At 37.1% G+C, this 21,371-nt stretch overlaps 1 protein-coding gene, 1 long non-coding RNA gene and 1 pseudogene across 3 annotated transcripts in view; 1 reads left to right on the forward strand and 2 right to left on the reverse strand.

The window, feature by feature from the left end:
- The window catches only part of LOC140246259 (histamine N-methyltransferase A-like), a 59,156-nt gene extending 50,205 nt beyond the window's left edge, over nucleotides 1-8,951 (reverse strand). Inside the window, exons 1-2 of one of the 2 annotated variants that reach the window (XM_072325719.1) lie at nucleotides 8,801-8,951; nucleotides 8,435-8,570 (exon numbers count right to left, since the gene is read on the reverse strand). The gene's annotated coding sequence lies outside the window, so the exon portion shown is untranslated. The remainder of the gene's footprint in view (nucleotides 1-8,434; nucleotides 8,571-8,800) is intronic. The other variant, XM_072325718.1, reaches the window with a different exon arrangement.
- The window catches only part of LOC140246260 (uncharacterized), a 57,093-nt gene that overhangs the window by 22,883 nt on the left and 12,839 nt on the right, over nucleotides 1-21,371 (forward strand). The gene's annotated exons all lie outside the window — the stretch shown is intronic.
- LOC140241573 (uncharacterized) lies at nucleotides 18,157-18,930 on the reverse strand (annotated as a pseudogene).

The following is a 21,371-nucleotide window of genomic DNA, read 5'->3' on the forward strand; positions in this document are numbered from 1 at the left end:
TGTGGGAGGCACATTGACAACTGACGGCTTTCCGAAGTCAGAAGCATAATCTTTAATCTACCGTAGGTCTTTTATATACTTCAAGAATGAAATTCATGTGAGACAATGATTTTGAAGTCTGAAGTAGCTCTGAAATAGTAGTATTCTAACCTCTTTGGGTACATTGCAAGCAGAGTGGAGGTGACATTGGATAAACCAAGGCATTTTGAATGAAATATATGCCAAACTCCTCCCCTACCCTGTCACAGCAGAAATAAAGGAAAGGATCATTTAAATGACCACCTCCCATAGCGGTATGAATCAAGACAGAGCTGCGTTTCTCGAGCCATCAAATAAACAAGACAGAGAGCATATTTGACGTGCTAGACATTTACACAAATCCTGCATCATATCCGCTTTTCTAGGTATGGCCAGAAAAACAGCATCCGAAGCACGTTTGACCGTTGTGTGGATTTTCTGTGATGTGCAGCAAGAAGCAACTAATAAAGATCAAAGTTTCAGCGCACGCAGAGTTAAACTTTTTCACGACGTCTATATTAAATTCTGATCTAATTAGATTTCCGCAACGTCTCGCCATGGCAAGCTGCTGGGAAGGTGGACATTTTCGCGGTATGGAAAATTTCGCGCATTTCATCCGGCAATTATACAGTCAATGTAAACAGAAATTTCGAATTTGAGGCAAGGATATGAAAAAAAAAAGTATTGGCTGCCCAGGAGGACTATAGCGGGGGGGGGGGGGGGGAGGTTTATACAGAGCCATTATTTTACGTTATTTAGACAAAATCGTAAGAACGTGTTTAAAGCAGACCAATATCTCAGTGAACGGAGTTCGATGTCATTAACGTATATACGTCAGTTTGGAACACACCTTGAAATTCTGCCTGAAATCAACACAAACAAACCTGATGTTTAACCAAAATCTCGACACGTTCTGGTTGTTTTATTCAACATCAAAATCACTAACTTATAAATCGAAATCCTTTAGTTCAAGACAGAGCTACAGTGAAATGAAAAGATTTACAGAGAAATATAGGTGACGAAGTGCACGGACAGAGGCAAGTTGTCCTGAAACCGCTCTTCGCGATGTAGAGAAGGAAGATGTTTCACATTAAGATGATCATTCTTCAAATTCCTTTACATACAATAATCATATTCAGACGACATCCGATCTTCCGAGCAAAATAATCTTTAAACACCTCACAATACCATTATTAGTATACATTATGAAAAAAACAAACAGTGACGCTTGGAGGCATTAGGGGATGATTATCATCTCTGCTTAACAAAATACAGTGGTTGTGACCGATAATAATGTGTCCGTTAGTATTTGCCCCTTTGAACCCTATTTGCTCCGATTTATATCAAAGTTTAACCAATATGTCAAATAAGTATAGCCCAACCCTTTGTAAACAACAATAACAACAAAAACAACAACAACAACAAAAAGTCAACCCGAACTTTTGACTCAGTTTTCCCAACAACCCTGGATGCTTAGTGGCTGACTTCCAAGTAAAGCATTGAACAAGTATGGAAAACGTTAAACAAGAAGAAAACAAGAAGATCTCTTTGTCTGTAGGTACCTATACAGGCCTACCCATGTTGTAGACACCCAATCCATAATGAATTAAGGGAGTACTCGCAATATTGATGCTAGTTGTACAATTCGATCAAAATATTGTGTAGAGGGTGCATCCAGGCGTTTCATGTGTTTAAGTCATTCGTTTTGCCCATGTATGTCTCTGCGGTTTTCCTTTTTGCCGTTGTGGTAGTACACTGCAATTATTAATTAAGATTTTTTTAATGCCTCCGCCAACGAAGTGGCCGAAGGCATTATGTTTTCGGGTCGTCCGTCCGTCCGTCCGTTCGTCCGTACGTCCGTCCGTACGTCCGTCCGTCCCGTTTTGTTTTTGTCGATATCTCAAGAACCGTGTGGTGGTTTTGTATCAAACTTGGTATGAGGGTATATCCTTGGGGGATGATACTTTGTGTGGATTTTAGGGTCACAGGGTCGAAGGTCAAAGGTCACAGGTTATTTTGTGAAAAAAAATTGAAATGTCATGTTTTTCTCCATATCTCGCAAATGGTTCAAGGTATCTTCATGGAACTTAGTATATATGCTTGTACCGATGGGCAGTGATTATCTAGGGAAGCTGGGGGTCATGGGTCAAAGGTCAGGGGTCAAAGGTCAAGGTCAACTCCTCAAAATATAACTACTTTCCTTATATTTATGCAGTGCCTGAAGGATTTTTTTAAAACTTGATGTATGCATGTATAACCCAATATATATTCTGTGGGAAGTTTCTTGCCAAAAGGTCAAAGGTCAAAAGGTCAAAGGTCAAGTGAAAGTGCTAAATTGCACTTTTTCCTCCATATCTCAAAAATAACTCAAGGTATTGTCATGAAACTTACATATTTATGCATGTTCTACCTAACAGTGATTCTCTTTGGAACTGTGGGGTCAAAGGCCAGGTTTCAATAATACTATTTTACCATTTGATACTGAAATTATACTTTTTCTCAATACCTTGAAAATTACTCAATGCATAAACTTGTAAAAGGGTCAAAAGTCAAGTGAAAATCATCAGTTCCCCCAAATACCTGCACTCTGACGTTTTAATCATTCATCCAATTGAACCTAGTTCTAGGAAAGTGAACATTCAGCACATTTTGTGGCAAACCTGTCATTTTAATATTTTGCCAATTGTGTGAAACTGTCATCACACATTGTCAAGACATTGTACCATAGACCTATTAGGAGAACCATGTATTATGGCGGAGGCATACACCAGTCGCCGTAGCGACATTTCTAGTTTTTTAATTGAAATCTTTTCATACCTTTTCCCTTTAGGGGGTTACCATCAAAGTATTACTAAAACATTTCAAGCCCACGTACCACATACTTATCCTTCGCCAGTAACAGGTAGTTTCTGCCAAGAAAAAAAAAAACAAATAAACGGTAAATTCGAGCATAATCCATACGGGCGAGATACCTCCCAAAGAGTCCTTAAGACCCGTTATACATGAACTTGATGAAATAAAAAAAAAAAAATGAGTATGGCAACTCGTGAGAAAATGTTATCAGCGATTGCCACAGGCTATCTGCTGCCACAATATTGGAGGGGGTGTAGATGTTAGCGGTTAAACGCCAAGTGGATGCTATAAATATGCGCAGTTACGGAAGTTCGATGACTGACTTTACCACAAATTTACCACAACCAGGGACAACGATGAGTCATGAAGTGTAAGCTAGTTTTGTTAAGATCGTGATGCGAGCGCAATGGGAAGTTCGAAAAATAATATTGATAATAAAATGCCCCGCGCACTTGAGCAAAAAAGCTATACTTCAAAACGAGACAAGGGTTTGTGTTTCCAAAAGAAAGTGACGTGAGAGATAATAGGAACTTTATTATAGGAAATATGTGCGAAGTGCTCATTTGAGTACCGAAGGGGAAAAAAAAAGCAACAGCAACATTAAAGCATCTGATAGATGCAGGAGCAAGGTCTTCTACTCTTTTTGATTTTAATAGTTGACTCTGCATCCACAGAGATGCTCCATGATAAAGAAAACAAAATTGAATTAATAAATTTGATTGAGACCTGAACGTTATAATTTTTATTTTGGTCCCATTTCTGTCGTTCCTTCGTGTTTTCAGACTATTACAAAACAAAAAAAAAAAGTGCGTACGTTCACAAAATATAAATGTTAGAGATTGATTGGTAAACGTCTTGTGTTTTTTTTTTTTTTTTCAATATAGAAAATAATGTAAAACGTAGAAGCATAGGCCCTATATACCGGTACATTGTATAACTTGATCAGCATTAAGTGACATCTTAATAGATAATTAAACTCACACCACAGGTACATATCCTACAAAGGCTGGTCAAGTTCGAATATTGGCAAAGTCCAACAAGGTCAAAGGTCAAATTATTAATGAAATTTGCGTATATGTTATACTCGCCGTAATTCACAGTATTGCATAGTGTACTATCGATTTTTTTCACAGCTCTGAGGTGACCACCAAGTTCAAAACACCGATATACATCACCTCAGAATGAGTTATCGTGTTAAGGTCAAAGTTCAGATCATAATACTAAAATTATACTATTTAATGCAGAAATTACTATTTTTCTCCATACCTTGGAGATAACTCATGTAATGCATATTAATCAAACTAGCTATATACATGTATTACTGCACGATTCTGTAGAGAATGATTTTGGCCATAGTGGTAAAAGGTCAGTTGAAAATGTAAAAATGTATTGTCTTGAAAATGGATGTTATTAGTGATCATTAAAAGAATAATTGTTGGGTATGGGGTCAAAGGGCAAGGGTTAACGGTCAAGTGAAAATGCTCAAATTCCCAAATACTTGCTCTCCTAAACAATTTAGTCATCAATCTAAATGAAATCAAGTTCAAGGAAAGCAAATACTCCGCACATTAATAGTGGCAAACATGCGATTTATTTTTTTTTTCTGCCAATATAAATTATGTGAACCTGTCGTCCCACGTTGTCCAGATGTAGTGAGACCCACTGATACCATGCGATATGATGGCGCAGGCATACCAGTCGCTATAGCGACAATTCATTTTTTTTTTCAGTGTACTGACTCAGATGATTGACTTTATCATTTTAATAAACAGGAAATTCCAACCAAGATTCGTGACTGCACGCATAAGGAGAACGGATGTTGACTTTTGCCTCCTGCACAGAGCACCTTGACTCACAGATTTAAAGGGATCGAAAAACACTAATAGCAAAATGATTTCATCCCCCTAAAAAAAGAGGTCATGATTGCTCGATTCCACTTGTTGAAACAAATTTATACTATTTCCTCGTTTTTATATCTGTATTAGGTCAATCGGAGACTAGCTTATTTTTTTCTCTATAAGCACTGACACCAACAAGTACCTTACTGCAATTGAAATGTGCTCATCGTTTCGTGAAATATTGGATTGCATAACTCTCCTTTTGTTTGTGTTCAATCTAAATGACGCTCTCGTTGTTTTGATTAACTCAACACCAATGTAGCATTTTTACCTGAAAGGTTACTTGCCTGATTTGAAGAAAGTGTGAAAGTGAATTATTCTTAATTGTCATTGCCATTATTATCAGAATGAGAATGTATGGTCCTATTTATACCAGGATACACTGATCAGGATTTTACTGCTCACCCGGAGGGTCCTGCCATTAACTTTACCCCAGCTGCACCGTCTTACTCGAGTGAACTCAGCTGAAATGAGTATAGGAATGTTTAAAAACAAAGCAGAATTTAGAATAGGAAAGTTCCATTAGTATCAAACAAGTAACAAGAATGTTACGGGATTCATAATACAGTCTGTAAAATGAAACAGTGATGGCTCGCCTTGCTGATCTCCTATCACCTTGAAGACTCTCACAATTGCCGTTCATTTAAATTGGCAATAATAATTATAGTAACCCCACCGACAAAAGTCGTCAGTTCCCCATGACAACCCGGAGAATGATCCATTCGAAGTCATCTTTAAAGCAATTCTAGGGAAAATTTGAGTACAAGCCATCATCGCCAAACTCAACATTGTGTGTGTAATCTCTCATTGTCTCAAACAGTACTGGTATCCCTATTACGTGTACGTGTGTGATTTTTTTTTTGTTTTTTGTTTAGTGTTACGAAACGTTCTCTGCTGTTGTTTTTTAATGTCCCTTTCAATAAAAGTAAATTGAACACGCCATGGAGTTTTTTATTCTTTAAACAGCGCTATCCTTTTTTTTTTTTAACCGCATGATACCTCTTGCAAGGAAGCTGAATCATCAGACAGACTTTGAGGTATTTATGGCCACCTGCCAATAAAAATAACAATTACAACGAAAAAAAAAAATCCTAAACACAGAGCACTATATATAGGCGCCCAAATGACCTAAGTGCCCTTGCCCTGGACATTGCTAATTACAAAAAGTGCCAAAAGATAAATTAACTACAGTTATTGTATGTCTTGGGTACCTCCTGCCATCAAACTTGATACAAGTCTCGTGATGATAACTCGCATGTTCCCATATCGCTGATGCGATTAACAAAGGCATTACACTGAAACATGCAAGTTAAGATCAGTCTACCGTCTTTAATAGGGTAACCTATTTACCAATGTCTTTTGTTAATCATATCAGTAGTTGAGCAGTGATTGACAAATGATATCGACAGAATCTTGATTTATAAGATATGTCTGTGTGTGTGTCTCTCTGTGTGTGTGGGCGCATATAAGTAATCTGAAGAAAAATTGAAAACATAATTACCCATTATCAGCTTATAGAACATAAATTATTTGACCACAAATCAGCAAAGTAAAAAAAAAAAATTATTTTGCAGTGTATAGTTCCTTTCAGGTTCCAAATGGAGGGGTGGGGAGAGTGGAAGTGACGAGTCACGATCTTCACTTGCTTCTTTGTTAACCTGCAAATACGATTCGGTTTTTTTTTTTTCGGGGGGGGGGGGGTTAAGTATAAGGTGATACAACATCTATTTTTTTTTCTCATACATACAATCATACACACCCACACAAACACAATGCACTCATATTGCGAACCATTAAAAAACAAACCGCAAGGATTTGAGTAACAAGGGAAATCGAGTATTCGATGATAGGTGTACATTTTCTAGAAAGTTTCATAAATTAAGAATACCATGAATTAACTGTTCTCACGGTATAAAGGAATTTTAACGTTTAAGTATGGTTTCTATTGTTTAGTATTTTCACATTATTTTCGTTTTCAGCTGTTTCCAAATTGATAGTCATAATGTCATTAACGGGTTGAGAGTTTTTTTTTTTTTAACTGAACGAACTTTCCCTTTTGAGGAAAAGAAAAATCCAAAATGAAAAAAAATTTTCCGTCTATATACGTACCTCTGTGAACTCTCACCAAATGCTGACAGTTTCCTCTACCTCAAAAAAAAAAAAAAAAAAAAAAAAAAAAAAAAAGGGGAGGGGGTCTTATGTCTAATCGAAAATTCATACACTCTCCATAACCTGGTTTTCTAATCCATTCAATCTTAAGAACATTTTGCCTCAAGACCTTACAGTAATGAGGTATTCTATGCACCTTTGCCTGCAGTGTACTCAAATTAGAATACTTCCAATCCGGTCTGCATACATTGCTTTCATGTCGGACAAACTTGGGTAGACTTTGTTGGTGTCCCTGTCAGGAAACAATCTCTGTAATAAAGGTGAGCATACCAGTCATGTCTTGTCAGGAAACCTGTCAATAGACCAGTTCTGTATAAAATGTATTACATCATGGATTTTTTTTTTCTATTCAGCCTAGTAAAGAAGCATTTCATTCATCTGATCCCTCTAATTACGTTTCTAGGGCAGTAATTCATTTCGTTGTTGCTACTTCGGGCGAACCTCCGGCAAAGTTTGTGGTTGTTATGGGCAACTTGTGTGAACAAAACGTGCATAGAATTTGAGTAAAGTATAGCGGAACGGTCCTCTCGGGAATAAGCCAGTTCGGGGTTCCACATTGAGCATGAGCAGAAAAAGGTCATTTGTACCGAGAGACAGGTTGGTTTTTAATTTCACTTAGATAAGCATCTGTAATGCTATGATTATTCATGATTCCTTATAAATGGTGCCTGCCAGTACATCCACCTGACAGCAAGCCTGGTATTTGGCAATGTCAACAGAAAAAGTTTGTTAATGTATTCAAAACAGCACAATGAAATGGATGCTTCCCAAAGTGTTGATTGACGAACCATTCTGGTCACTTCATCTACACAGGTTCATTCTTTGTTAGAATACGAGTTCCATAAATTGCTATGTTGGGCAAGCTGCTACATTATGTCGCTTTGAATTGAGTGAAGTGCCTAACCAAGTGAGAAAAATGAAAGGTCATTTGTACCCATGTGCACACGAGCTATCTCCGAATTGGCTTATTACACTGGCTGTGAATTGTGCGTAACGAACCTGAATGAAAAACGAATTCCAGCTGAAGAAAACTGGATGTAATAGAATGGATAACAAAAAAACAAAACAAAACAAAAAACGGGTAAATGAACCACATGGAGCAGACAGTCAACATTATTGTCTGCATGAAGAACTGGGCGAGGTAACAGATTACTACTTCATCCGGTGCTAAGGTCTGTCACGACTCTATACCCTTCTGCTTCGGAGACGTTTACCTTACCAAGGTTGGTGGGAGGTTGGGTTGGGGTTGAGGGGCAGTAGGAATTAGGATGACTTTTATGGATGATTGCAATGCGAGTATTGCGACGTATTTTGATAAAACTTACCCGATCAGTCTTTGGATCACCTTCTTAAGAAGATGATTTCGCGTTTATGTGTCGATCATTTTTCCAATTTCGTCATTACAGATCACCAGTTCCCCAGCTTCGACTTCAAAGAACTAGATAGGAATCATATAACTAAAGCTACAATCTTATTAAAATTTGGGAGCCACTTACCAGTATGAGAGCGAGGGTGCACGAACGTGTGTCCAGACACAAAGCGTCCAGTCGGTATCCAATCCGACGTCTACGAGCCCCGAGTAACGTGTGTGTGACTACAAGTAGCCTCTCCCTTTAAATGCCATGATGGTTTCTTGGAGTGCGACATTCCCGAATGAGCAAACAAAAATGATGCCAGTGGGTTGGAATCCTAAAATGCTGTAATCGTGTACACCTATCAACAGAATCAGCAGGACTACCGTATCGAGCTTGATAGTCTCTCTCTATATTAAAGCGACTTGTTATATTCTATGCTGGCAAAATGAAAAAGGAGAACGAAGAGGAGGGTGTGAAGTCGAAATAAAAGACAAACTATTTACGTACACATCCGGGAAGGCTTGATTCATTTCTCGTTTGGTAGCCCTTTGCTTCATGATTCCACCGCCAGTGTGTTGTCGGAAGGGATTACACGCGTGTAGGCTTATTGCCATGATGGGGCACTTCAGATACAGGTTAGCGTGTCACATACCTCTGTCCCTTGGGAATACACATGCTTGATGTCGACAACACTCTCATGGTTCAAGACGGCAGCCTCGATTGCGGTTCATTAACCCACATCCTTTTAGCATGTTGAGGTTTCCGTGAGTTGTGGTAATGAGAAATGTTAACTGTAAAGGTGTTCTGAAATAATGTCAGGGAATTTAAACACTTTTCTTTCCAGGACTTTACTGTATAGTGATCGACGTCCTAAAAAAAGTTTGTTTTTGATTCATTCATGCTGTACGCCGAACTTCAAAGGCATGACCGTGAATTTCAGGCCACATTACGAAATTAGACTTTATACCAGGTTCAAGAGCTGGAATTCCGACTGGCTTTAATTATTCAAACAGCCGTCAGTTCCCTAGCGATGAATGAAAGAATTCCTCAGGTGCATTTATGCCTTTGATGAGCAGGGGTTCATACCGCCATCTTTCTAAGCATTCTGAAGCTTCATTTTGAATTCTAATATAAAGTCGGATTTGTTTGTCATTCATGAAATGGAGCGAAATTTTCACTAGTGAATGGTAAAACATGTAAAACAAAAGTCAATCCCGTCCAGAAATATGTATACAGAAGTGTAAACCAGAGCTGTATGTTGTCAAAGTGTTCAAAAGTGTACCCTCCTTGGAAAGCCAATTTTATCACTTTTGTGACTCATTTCTGCAAAATGCAATGTAACCGTAATGTGTATTCTTCATGTATATTTCTTTATGAATTTATATGCGAGACTAGTTTCTTGTCACGTCCAGTCAAGTAATGTTGATTTTCATTTCATCAATCCTTGCGTAATTTCTATTCGCGCGTCCACGCGTGTCTTTACCATTATCTATCGCTCATCTTGTACAAGTAGGGGTGGCGAAGAGTCATTACCATCATAAAGATATGTCTTCCTCAGAGTGGCTGCTCATTTTGCAATAAAACATGAATCAACTGTCTTCCTGTGAGACAGATTCAGTTTTACACGGTGTGACGTCAAAACTGGTTCAAAAGGAATAAGACTGTCATGTGACTCCATCTTTTGAAGCTTCTTGGACTTACAAAAATCATCACTTCATGAACCACATTAGTTCTAAAGTTTATCCGCATCTGATGGCAACGTACTGATACGCCATTTGAATAGTTTACTATAATATTGAAATTCGTGATTGTGCCACTTCATGCCACCTGTTTCTATCAACTCGATGAGGCAAGTTTATCCTAGTTGTTATCTTAAGGTGTGGAACCAAAATTGGTAACCGCAATCAAGATTTGTGGTTGCAGTTGAAAATGCTTGACACCTATTAATCTCTTCATATACCCCCATATTCATATTCTTTTAGAAAGTAATTAGAAACGCAAACTTAAGAATTATTCTACCGAATTATCATTGTAATAAAGAGAATTATTTCTCTTTATTACAATGGCATATGTATTTCATGGGAAAATTAATGTTCCAGACATGCACTTGAAATACCATCATGTGTTATTCGTTTCACAGCATGCAATTCTAAGCAAAATTGATAACCAAACGTATTTTCATACATATTCATTACAGCGTATACCTGTCTTAAATAAGAAAATGTAACTGGAAGTTTTAACTTCATAAGTCTAAAAGTCTGATATTAATCGAATGCTGTATAATCCCTGTTTCACGTAATCGTGAGCAAGAAATGCAAATGCACTGTTAATATTGCATATGGGGTGACAAAATGATAACAAAATTGCAACACCACAAATATATTCACCAGACGCAGAATGCTTAAAAGTGAGACCCCACAGAACAAAAGACTTTTACAAAATGACGATTGTCGTTAATTGTGTGCTCACTCGTATGCACGACTCAAACCTCACTTTCACACAGAAGCAAGTCAAGTGAATATCCCTGCCAATACCCCTTCCTCAAAGATCACTCTCATTTTCACATAGAACATCTTGCAGAATGAAGTCATTACGTGTAGCAATACCCCTGCCTAATAATTTTGCTTAAAACTTTTTCACAAATAAAGGTATTATTTGATTAAGGGAAGTTTTTCTGTTGCGTGTATATCACATGTCATGCCAGGTATGATCATGTTTGTGTTAAAATGTAGATACAAAGCAAAATAAATCAAGCTAAACCAAACCAACTTTCAATAGCACCACCGCATTTTGAAAATAAGAAGGCATATAACTAATACCCTCTGCGAATGTGAAACTATAAACTTAAGCAATTCTGTTAATTCGGCCAACTTCCTTATATTGAGGGAATATTTACCATTATAATAGCATTCAAAGAGATATCATTCTTGTGGATTTTCTTTCCTTAAAATCATTTCATACGTATATATCAGAGGAAGGTACAGTCGTTTTTCTTTTTTTTTTCTGGGGGAGAGGGACAATGATGTGATCTAATGTAGTTTTTCCTTTTGTTTTGAGGAAGATGAACATGTCGAAGTTAGAATCATCTGTCAATTTCTTTAGGTGAATTTAAAGGCGGCACTATCTAAGATTGTTGCTGGTCTGGCTGCTGCTCGCCTTCTTCCTCTCTTTTGACAATTATTGTAATACTAGTAGTATTTTTCAATGACGCAGATGTCACGTTGTCACTATTTTCAATCTGTCACCCCGTGCCATCATCATTGTTTGTGGGTTGTGATCACCCTGCAGAAGTTAAGAAAACAAGTCAATGGTCAGTCGGGCCTTTTATGTGACCCTGCATTTTCCACAAAGATTCTTCTTTGGTCTGCGAATTTTCACATTGTTTTCTCTCATGACTTTCTGATACAGATGATACGAAGTCACACGTCAATGTTCATCTTCAAACATCCTATATATATATATATATATATATATATATATATATATATATATATATAATTTGTGAGGTCATCTGACACGTATTTACACTTACTACAATAGTGTGATTCTGCACAAGGGAACCTACTCAAGTGATCCTTAATCTTCTGTCATTTTAATTGGCCGAGGATTTTTGGCAACCCCCATGTTAGTCACCTTCAAGAATGCCTGTTTTCGTCTGTTTCTTTGCAGTGGCAGTACGCACTTGTCGTTCGGATAATAATGCCAAGGGCATTGTGAAACATTAATCGGCATACAGGTTCTGACTGCCCTTGGCACTTCCGCTTTGACGAATTGTGTTGCAGCTTTTACCATTTCCTGCCACCACTTACTTCTTTGTTACGTTGATGTATCTTGAGATGTACTGTACTCCCACTGCAATCGTAAGTTTTCCGTTGCAAAATACCCTTCTCTGATTTTTAATCTCTCTCGAATGTCACAGTCATCACGGCTAAGATTTTGACAGATTTGTTGCATTTATCCTTTTTGGAGTATTTCCTTCCAGTGACAAATTTGTGTGACCTTTCGGTAGAGTAAGATTCCCCACTGATTCGTTTTTCAGTGACAGTGCTTTTTGTTTTTAACTTTGTGTGTGTGTGTGTGTGTGTGTGTGTGTGTGTGTGTGGGTGTGAGTGTTGTTGTTGATGATGATGATATCAGGTTGAGGGCTTACATCCACACCTGCAAACTCATCTATGACAAAATTTGTACATGTGACTCTAAGCTGATCTCATGAGGATATGCCACAAAATCATTGTGAAACTTAAAACCCTGACTCTCATTAAAGTGCTGAAAACACAAAAGAGCCTCACATCTAATGCAGGAGCAAAAATTCTATTGTTGCAGTCAAAACTACCACAAAATGCCTTTCACTGTATGTATCGTCCTCAGTGAGATCCTGGAATCACTAACTAAAGAACCGAAGTGATGATGTAATTATTTGAGTGAATTTCTATGCAATTTCTATGCAAAATATAAATCTGTGTTAAATGAGATGATTTTTGAAACATCCTAATCAATTATAAGTTCAGTAAACAGCAGTTTCAATAATAAGCTCAATAAACAGCAGTTTCCAAAGGAGTAACATTGCATAGCCTTAATGTCAGGTAAGACTTGTCCTTGACACGGTTAAGTCAAATGATAAAAGAGGAAACATCAGCAGTGAAAATTAAAATGTTCATTTCATATTTTACATGATTTAACTCACAATAACATTGATTATTAAGAGATATAGGGCTTCTCGGGTCAATGATTTGACCAAAAAAAAAAAAAATGTGTTCTGCTGGATGCAATGTAGTTCGGCAAGCTGGTTCTGAGATGTGCGAGGGTCAACCGGCTCTCTCTCAGATGTGTGAGGGTCGGGATGCTGGATCTGAGATGACTAGTGTGGAGATCAGCTGGCTCTCAGATGCGTGAGGGTCATCAGGCTAGATCAGAGATGTGTGGAGGTTTATAGCAGGCTATCTCTCAGATGTGTGACGGTCATCGGGCTTGATCAGATATGTGTGATGGTCATCAGGCTAGATCTCAGATGTGTGATGGTCAGCATTTTAGATTTAAGATGTGTGGAGGTCAGCAGGCTGTCTCAGATGTGTGATGGTCATCAGGCTGGCTCAGAGATGTGTGGAGATTATCAGGCTGGATCAGAGATGTGTGATCATCAGGCTGGATTAGAGATGTGTGAATGTTTATAGCAGGCACTATCACAGATGCGTGAGGGTCATCAGGCTAGATCAGAGATGCGCAAGGATCATCAAGCTGGATCAGAGATGCGTGAGGGTCATCAGGCTTGATTAGAGATGTGTGAAGGTTTATAGCAGGCACTATCACAGATGCGTGAGAGTCATCAGGCTGGATCAGAGATGCATGGATCAGAGATGCGTGAGCAGACTGGATCTCGGGTGTGTGATGGCAATTAGAGTGGATCAGAGATGTGTAGAGGTTTATAGCAGGGTATCTCTCAGATGTGTGACGGTCATCGTGCTTGATCAGAGATGTGTGAGTGTCAGCATGCTAGATCTCAGATGTGTGATGGTCAGCATGTTGAATCTAAGATGTGTGGAGGTCAGTAGGCTGGATCAGATGTGTGATGGTCATCAGACTAGATCAGAGATGTGTGGAGGTTTATAGCAGGCTGTCTCTCAGATGTGTGACGGTCATCGGGCTTGATCAGATATGTGTGATGGTCATCAGGCTAGATCTCAGATGTGTGATGGTCAGCATTTTGGATTTAAGATGTGTGGAGGTCAGCAGGCTGTCTCAGATGTGTGATGGTCATCAGGCTGGCTCAGAGATGTGTGGAGATTATCAGGCTGGATCAGAGATGTGTGATCATCAGGCTGGATTAGAGATGTGTGAATGTTTATAGCAGGCACTATCACAGATGCGTGAGGGTCATCAGGCTAGATCAGAGATGCGCAAGGATCATCAAGCTGGATCAGAGATGCGTGAGGGTCATCAGGCTTGATTAGAGATGTGTGAAGGTTTATAGCAGGCACTATCACAGATGTGTGAGAGTCATCAGGCTGGATCAGAGATGCATGGATCAGAGATGCGTGAGGGTCATCAGGCTTGATCAGAGATGTGTGATGGTCAGCATGTTGGATCTAAAATGTCAATTCAATTTTTTCAATTCAATTCAATTTATTTCACATCTTTCAAAAAAAAACCCCACAATGATAGACATAATGTATAAAATGTACAGAACAGAATACAGAAATATACACAAAACAAAGCATAAGCAGTACAAGGACAGTTACAGTGAAGTATAAACACAGTAAAAACAGTAAGATCTGCAGCAGATGTGTGGGAATCACAAAAGGCCATTGGCTTGTCAAAGGTCAAACCCTTGATGGACTGCATCTCACAAATTTGCATTTTAAAAATTGTGTTTAAATCACAGAACATAAACGGAGACAAAAAGAAAGACAGTAGAGAACATGGCAAGAATAAGATAGAGAGAAGCAATGACAAGATTTACATGTAATACATTAAAAAGACAAATACAAACAAGCTAATGAGCTACAACAACAATAACAAACAATACATGAACAAACAACAGGCAATCAAAAGATACCTCATAATATATTACATATCATTTTTCTGTAATAAATAAAATCTATACTTCCTTTTAAAATCACTTAAAGTGGAACACTGTTTGAACTTATCTAACATATTATTCCAAAGTACAGGACCTTTATAAGAAATCACTGTTCTTCAGAATTTATATCTATAAAAAGGAATATGCATTTTATGGGAATTTCTAGTAACATACATATTCACATCAAAATTATAAATGAAACAATAATAATAATAATAATAATAATAATAGTGGCTACTTGTATAGCGCACAGGTCCACTTAATCATTAAAAGCATAAGGTAATAACTCTTTGGTGAAGGAATACATAAAAGAAGCAATCTGAAATTCATTAATACTATAAATATCAAATTGTTGCAACTTTAAAAATAACTCTTTAGTGTGTGCCAAATAATGTGTTTTAGTTGTTGTACGTATTGCACGTTTTTGGAGTTTAAAAAGTTTCTGTTAAAAATACGTTGCACAATTACCCCATACAATATTACAATATGATAAATGTGATAAAATCATACTATTATATATATTCACTAAATTTTCAAAGGCAATATATGCTTCAAATTATGCAGTACTCCAATTACTCTCGATATTTTAAAAGAAATATGATTAATATGATCTTTCGAACTTAAGCATTCATCAATAATAACACCCAAAAATTTAATACTTTTGACTCTCTCAATCTCAACATTATTGATCATAATATTGATTAAATTCGCATCAACATTTACATTCCGAGATTTAAAAAATCATATAATTTGTCTTTGTATAATTAATCTGTAATTTGTTGGCTAAAAACCATGATTGCACTTTTTGCATTTCAGTATAATAAGCTCATTAATCGTTACAACATCTTTTCCAGGTAAAAACAGGCTGGTGTCATCAGCAAATAAAATTACAGATAGAATATCACTTACATATTGCAAATCATTAATATACATTAAAAACAATAGTGGTCCAAGATTTGATCCTTGTGGCACACCAGCTGGAATATCTCTAAAATGTGAATTAACATTGGTTATACAAACATATTGCTTTCTCTCACTTAAATAACTCTGTAACCATTTCATTGCTATACCCCGTATACCATAAATACTAAGCTTATCAAATAAAATAGAATGATCTATACAATCAAAAGCTTTCGATAAATCCAAAAACACTCCAACTTTATACTATTGCTTTATCTTCAAACGCTTTGGCAAGTTTGTCTACTAAATCAATTATTGCATGTGATGTACTGCACCCTTTTCTAAAACCAAACTGTCTCCGGTGTAAAATGTCATGTTTTTGTATAAAACAGATCATTTTTTCATAAACTATTTTTTCTCATATTTTACTAAAAATTGATAAAAATAGAGACAGGTCTGTAATTATTTACAGACATTTCATTACCATTCTTAAAAACTGGTATCACTTTGGCGATCTTTAATGCACTTGGAAAAATACCTTGTTCAATAGACGCATTAAAAATATTGCACAAAGGTGACACAATTGCATCAATAGAAGTTTTTACTACTTTTGTGTTAAATCCATCATACCCTGCTGCTTTATTTACATCTAATTTAAAAAAAAACTACATTTAAAACATCTGAAACTGTTATAGGACTAAAAAACAAAGAATCAGTGACCTTTCCACACATATATTTTTTAAAAGAATCATTTTCAGATATGCTTAACTGTGCATTATCATGAATTTCTTTTCCAATTTTACTATTAAAAAAAATCATTATAACACATTGCATATATCTTTTTTATTTGTGATTACCTTACCATCAAACTCAATTTCATTTATCGACGCTTTCTCTTTTTTCTTACTCAATATCTCATTTATAACTCTCCAAGTGGTTTTTGCATCATTCATAGCGTGTTTGAATTTAAGATCATAATAATTTCGTTTTGCAGTTCTTATCATATTGTTAACTTTATTTCTATATTGTTTATACACTTTCCGTCTACTATCTATTGGGTTTCTTAAATAATTCTTAAACAAAACATATTTTCGTTTACACAATTTTTTTTTATTTTTGCAGTTAACCATGGCTTTCTTTGCATATGTTTTCTTTGTCTAACCTCTATTTCTGGAAAACACTCATTATACAATTCAGAATAAATGTCTATAAACCGGCTGTATTTCTCATTTACATCATGTATATCATATAAAAATGTCCAATCAACTGCGTGTAATTTTGAACAAAATGTATACATTTTTTAATCATCTATTTCTCTCTTTTTATATTCTGCATGAAAATCGTTCATAACTGCCTTAGAATTAATCAAAATAAATGGTGTCAGATGATCACTGACATCAGTTAGAATTATTCCACTCTTTTCTATTTTTTCAGAATAATTATAAAATATGTTATCCAATATAGTAGCTGAATGAGAAGTTATTCTAGTTGGTTTGAATATTTGAGGTAAATATGAATACGAAGTGAAATTATCTATAGAATCATTCACATACTGACAAACATTTATTTTCATTAAATCCACATTGAAATCTCCCATTATAATATTTTCTCTCCTCTCATTTGATATGGTATTTAAAGAAGCTTGGATATTTTCTACAAAATTTTCAACTGTCTGCTGAGGAGGTTTGTACATCACTCCAACAATATAATTTTTTATCTTATATACCTCAATAAAAATACTTTCAACGACATCATTGCATATATCTAAATCTGTTCTTCTTTTAAATCTAATATTGTTTTGAATAAAAATTCCAGCTCCTCCTCCTCTTTTTCCCTGTCGAGCATTACCAACAAAAGTATACTGTGGGAGGGAAATAAGCTCTTCCTCACCATCTCTCAACCATGTTTCAGTTACTCCTATGATTGACATAGGCATATCTAACATTTCTACACAGTGACAAAAATTATCAAAATTGCGTTTTAAACTACGACAATTAAAATGAAACAAAGATAATATATTTGAATTCTCAGTTGATTTAACATACTCACAAAATTCGCTGCGAGTATAATAAGCATTATGAGTTGCAACTTCACTATCAAAATCAGATATATGTGAGTCATATTGTTGAATGTTTCTGTTACAAAGAAAATAATCATCACAATTTATGTTAGAATTTTGCCTGTTACACAAAACACAAACACAGGAAATCGACATTTAATATTTAAACCATGATATGTATACATAAACCAAAACCAAACAAACAAACAAACAAACAAACCTTTAGTTCAGTATAAAAAGGTAAGTTGTACACCAGGTAATGATCAAATATGAAATATAATGAGTGTTTATGAATCACATTGCAATATTTGTGATGGGGTTATGGATTTACAGTTTTTGCAAGTCAGTAATTGAATGTATCCTCTTTTTCACAGTGCCCCCATTCGTCGCTTTGCGCAGCACCAGGATCCTTCCGTCCGTCGACCAAGCTGCGATCACATTGCTGTTTGTTTTGACTAACTCATTTGCTTTTTGTAGCAGATTCCTGTTTGTTGCTGTCCGGTCCTCCTCGATGCCAATATGCTTCCCTTTCAGTCGCTTCCTGTTCCTGATGACAAGATGGCGAACACGGTAGGTAGCAAACTTGACAATGATTGGTCTAGGGGGCTTTGTCTTCTCTCCTCTCTTGACAGGACGTGGAGGACCAATGCGATGGGACCTGTCGATGTCCTCAGGCTTCAACTTCACATTCAGCTCTTTGCTGGCTAGGTCGAGCATCACTTAATCGGTGTCTTCATGATCCGACTCAGGAATGCCGTACAGCCGCAAGCAGTTCCTGCCCGAGTATTGCTCTGCATCGTTCAAGGTGCGCTGCAGATTGGCGATTTCGTCTTTGTTGCGTTCCTGTTCTTTCTGCATCGAAGATATGGTGGCTTTTGTCTTGATCTCATTTTCAAGGTCCATGACTCTACTCTCTGTCTGATCGAGTTGGTCGCGGAGAGTTTGCAACTCCTTTGTCACAGCATCGACAAGAGCAGACTTGAGCAAGTCCCTGAATTGCTGGCTGCTGAAAAAGTCTCTCACTTCTTCACACATCTGTTCACCTAAAGCCACTGGATCTGTTGAGTTGGAAGCTATGTTTTTCTTTCCTTTAGGGGGCATGGTTCAAGCCAACAGATACTGATGAAAAGAACTTGTTAGGCGTTCTGCTGTTGAGCGATCAGTCCACAAAGCTGACAGGTAAGAGGATTACACTTGACGGTGGTAGCGATGGAGTTGAACAATAATTGGTCCCTGGTACAGAAGGTTGCACAAGCACAATACAGGCCTATGGGTCTCAAATCTTGGTAGTATGCACAGTCTGTAGGTAGGTCAGTTGTCAATCTACCAACACCAAAATGTACCTTTAGGACTATGAATCAAACTCTGTGAAGTGTTGAGGCGAAGTAGTGTTTCAGAAATACACTCAAAATTCATCAATCACGAGATTTCCTGATGTGACATACCTCCAAAGGTGATCTACGCCATTAAAGAGACTCTGTCATCTAGGTATATCCGTTCAGATGTCGCAAAATAGCAATTCATAGAGTATATTTTAACAGTTCCTCACAGCTCACAGCTCACCATGTGTCAAGTTCAACAGGCTGGATCTGATAAGTGTGGATTCAGTACTCTGACTGCAGCTATTTGGTTGAAGTTCCTTAGCTAATACTACAGTTGATGATGATTTAAAGGAGGAAATGACTGCTCAAGATACCAGACTATATTAGATTTTACATTTTATTCCTAGCAGGAACATCAAATTTTAATCATGAATATGGTATAAGAATAAATGCACTTTCTCTTATGAAATATAACGACGTTAAAGATTATAAGATATAAAGATTATAATACAGAATTGGAATATCAAATAACTCCACAAGACCTCTAGATCTTATCCATGGACAGTTTGGTTGCAAAGTTTGCATCTACCTTAGATCTATTCAGATCTGGTTTCGGTGGTCTAAATGTATCAGAATTTAGTGGCATGTATAGATGTTAGGTACCTATTTTTGCAAAAATCTAGAAATCGAAATACTGTATGTGATTTAAACATTAAAAAAAAAATAAAACTTAAAAGTTTAAAAATGTCATCTGTCAGTATACTCTATGAACAAAAGATCATAATGAGATAATGTCGCTCCAGAACTCGAAACTCACTAAGTTTTCAAATCAATAAAAAAAAGACGATATGATACCAGAAAGATCATGTCATGGCACATTACTGGCGACGACGACAATGGGATAGCCAATTGGCCTATTATATGTCATATAATGCCAGGTTGCAGACAGTTTGATGGCGTCCAGTATGCACGAACGAATAAAGCAGAAGGCATATATGAGATTGAATGAGAGAGAGTAAAAGGGGGGGGGGGGGAGAGAAATTAGAAGTCAGGATATGAGGACGAGTCCAAATACCCTCCTACTCACGTATGAGCCTATGATACGGAACAAATAGACCGGCGGCGTAATCGCCGAACCCTTCGGTCGGATGCGTGAAGGCTTCATTACGTCAAGCAAAACGCTCCGTCACGCTAATATACCTGTCCATTTAAATGTATCTTCGCTTCAAAAAGGCCGCGATATTTCATTGTGCTCAACTAGAGGCACACGTGACATTCCATGCATATCACAATGTGTTTGATTATACTGACGTTGGTGGGCGGAGGTTCCGTGTCTGAGCGGCAGCGGCATGACAATTAACGACCTCAGCGTTCTATATTCTCTGGCATAGCCTTGTTTGGTGTTCATCGAATATTCGTGTGAGTGCATAAGCTTCACGCAAACATTTGACAGGGTCCCCCACCCACCCCATTGATAATAACCCCAATTTCCCTATTCATTCTCCTACCCCCGCCTGAAATTTTGTATGAAAACGTCACTGATATGATGCATTGTTATTTTCGATTGCTTCTTTAGATTGCCTTGTTCAAATATTAAGGTAATGCTGAGTTGTTTTCCGAAGTGAAAAAGCAAGCTTGTTCATTTCAATTTAAAGCAAGTGCACCTCTTACCCACAGTCCGATCACATTCCACTTATGTAAAGGCATATGGGAATTTTATACGATTAATCTACTTTAAGGCAACTTCTCATATTCCCAAGTGCAATTTACCAAGGACATGGTCATAATCACTGCTATTGAAGTCCTTGATTTCCGTTATTATTCTCTCTATTTTCTTAGCGGAATCCACACTTTACAAACAAATCTATGGATAGGACTCGAGTTTTCACGAAAATTTCAATTTCATTTAGAAAACGAGTTTATTTTAGATTGGGAATAAGGGCAAGAGGGTGGGGGCAACGATGGAGGACCACCTCAGCTCGTCCGCGTCCCCGTGCAGCCTCCTCTATTGCTGGTTTACATTGCGTTGTTGCTTATAGGTATAGTGTATACCATTCGGAGCAATGATTTAAAGGGGATGGCTAGTAACTGATCAGTGGGAATCAATGGGAATGCTGGGGATGATTGTTCCAATCCTTTGCGGGATTCATTTAGAATATATTGTATATCTGTTGTGTGAAAATTATTTGCTTCAGAATGGTCTCATATTCAAGTAATGTG

This window comes from Diadema setosum, chromosome 2 (genome assembly GCF_964275005.1).
Source record: "Diadema setosum chromosome 2, eeDiaSeto1, whole genome shotgun sequence".
NCBI lineage: Eukaryota > Metazoa > Echinodermata > Echinoidea > Diadematoida > Diadematidae > Diadema > Diadema setosum.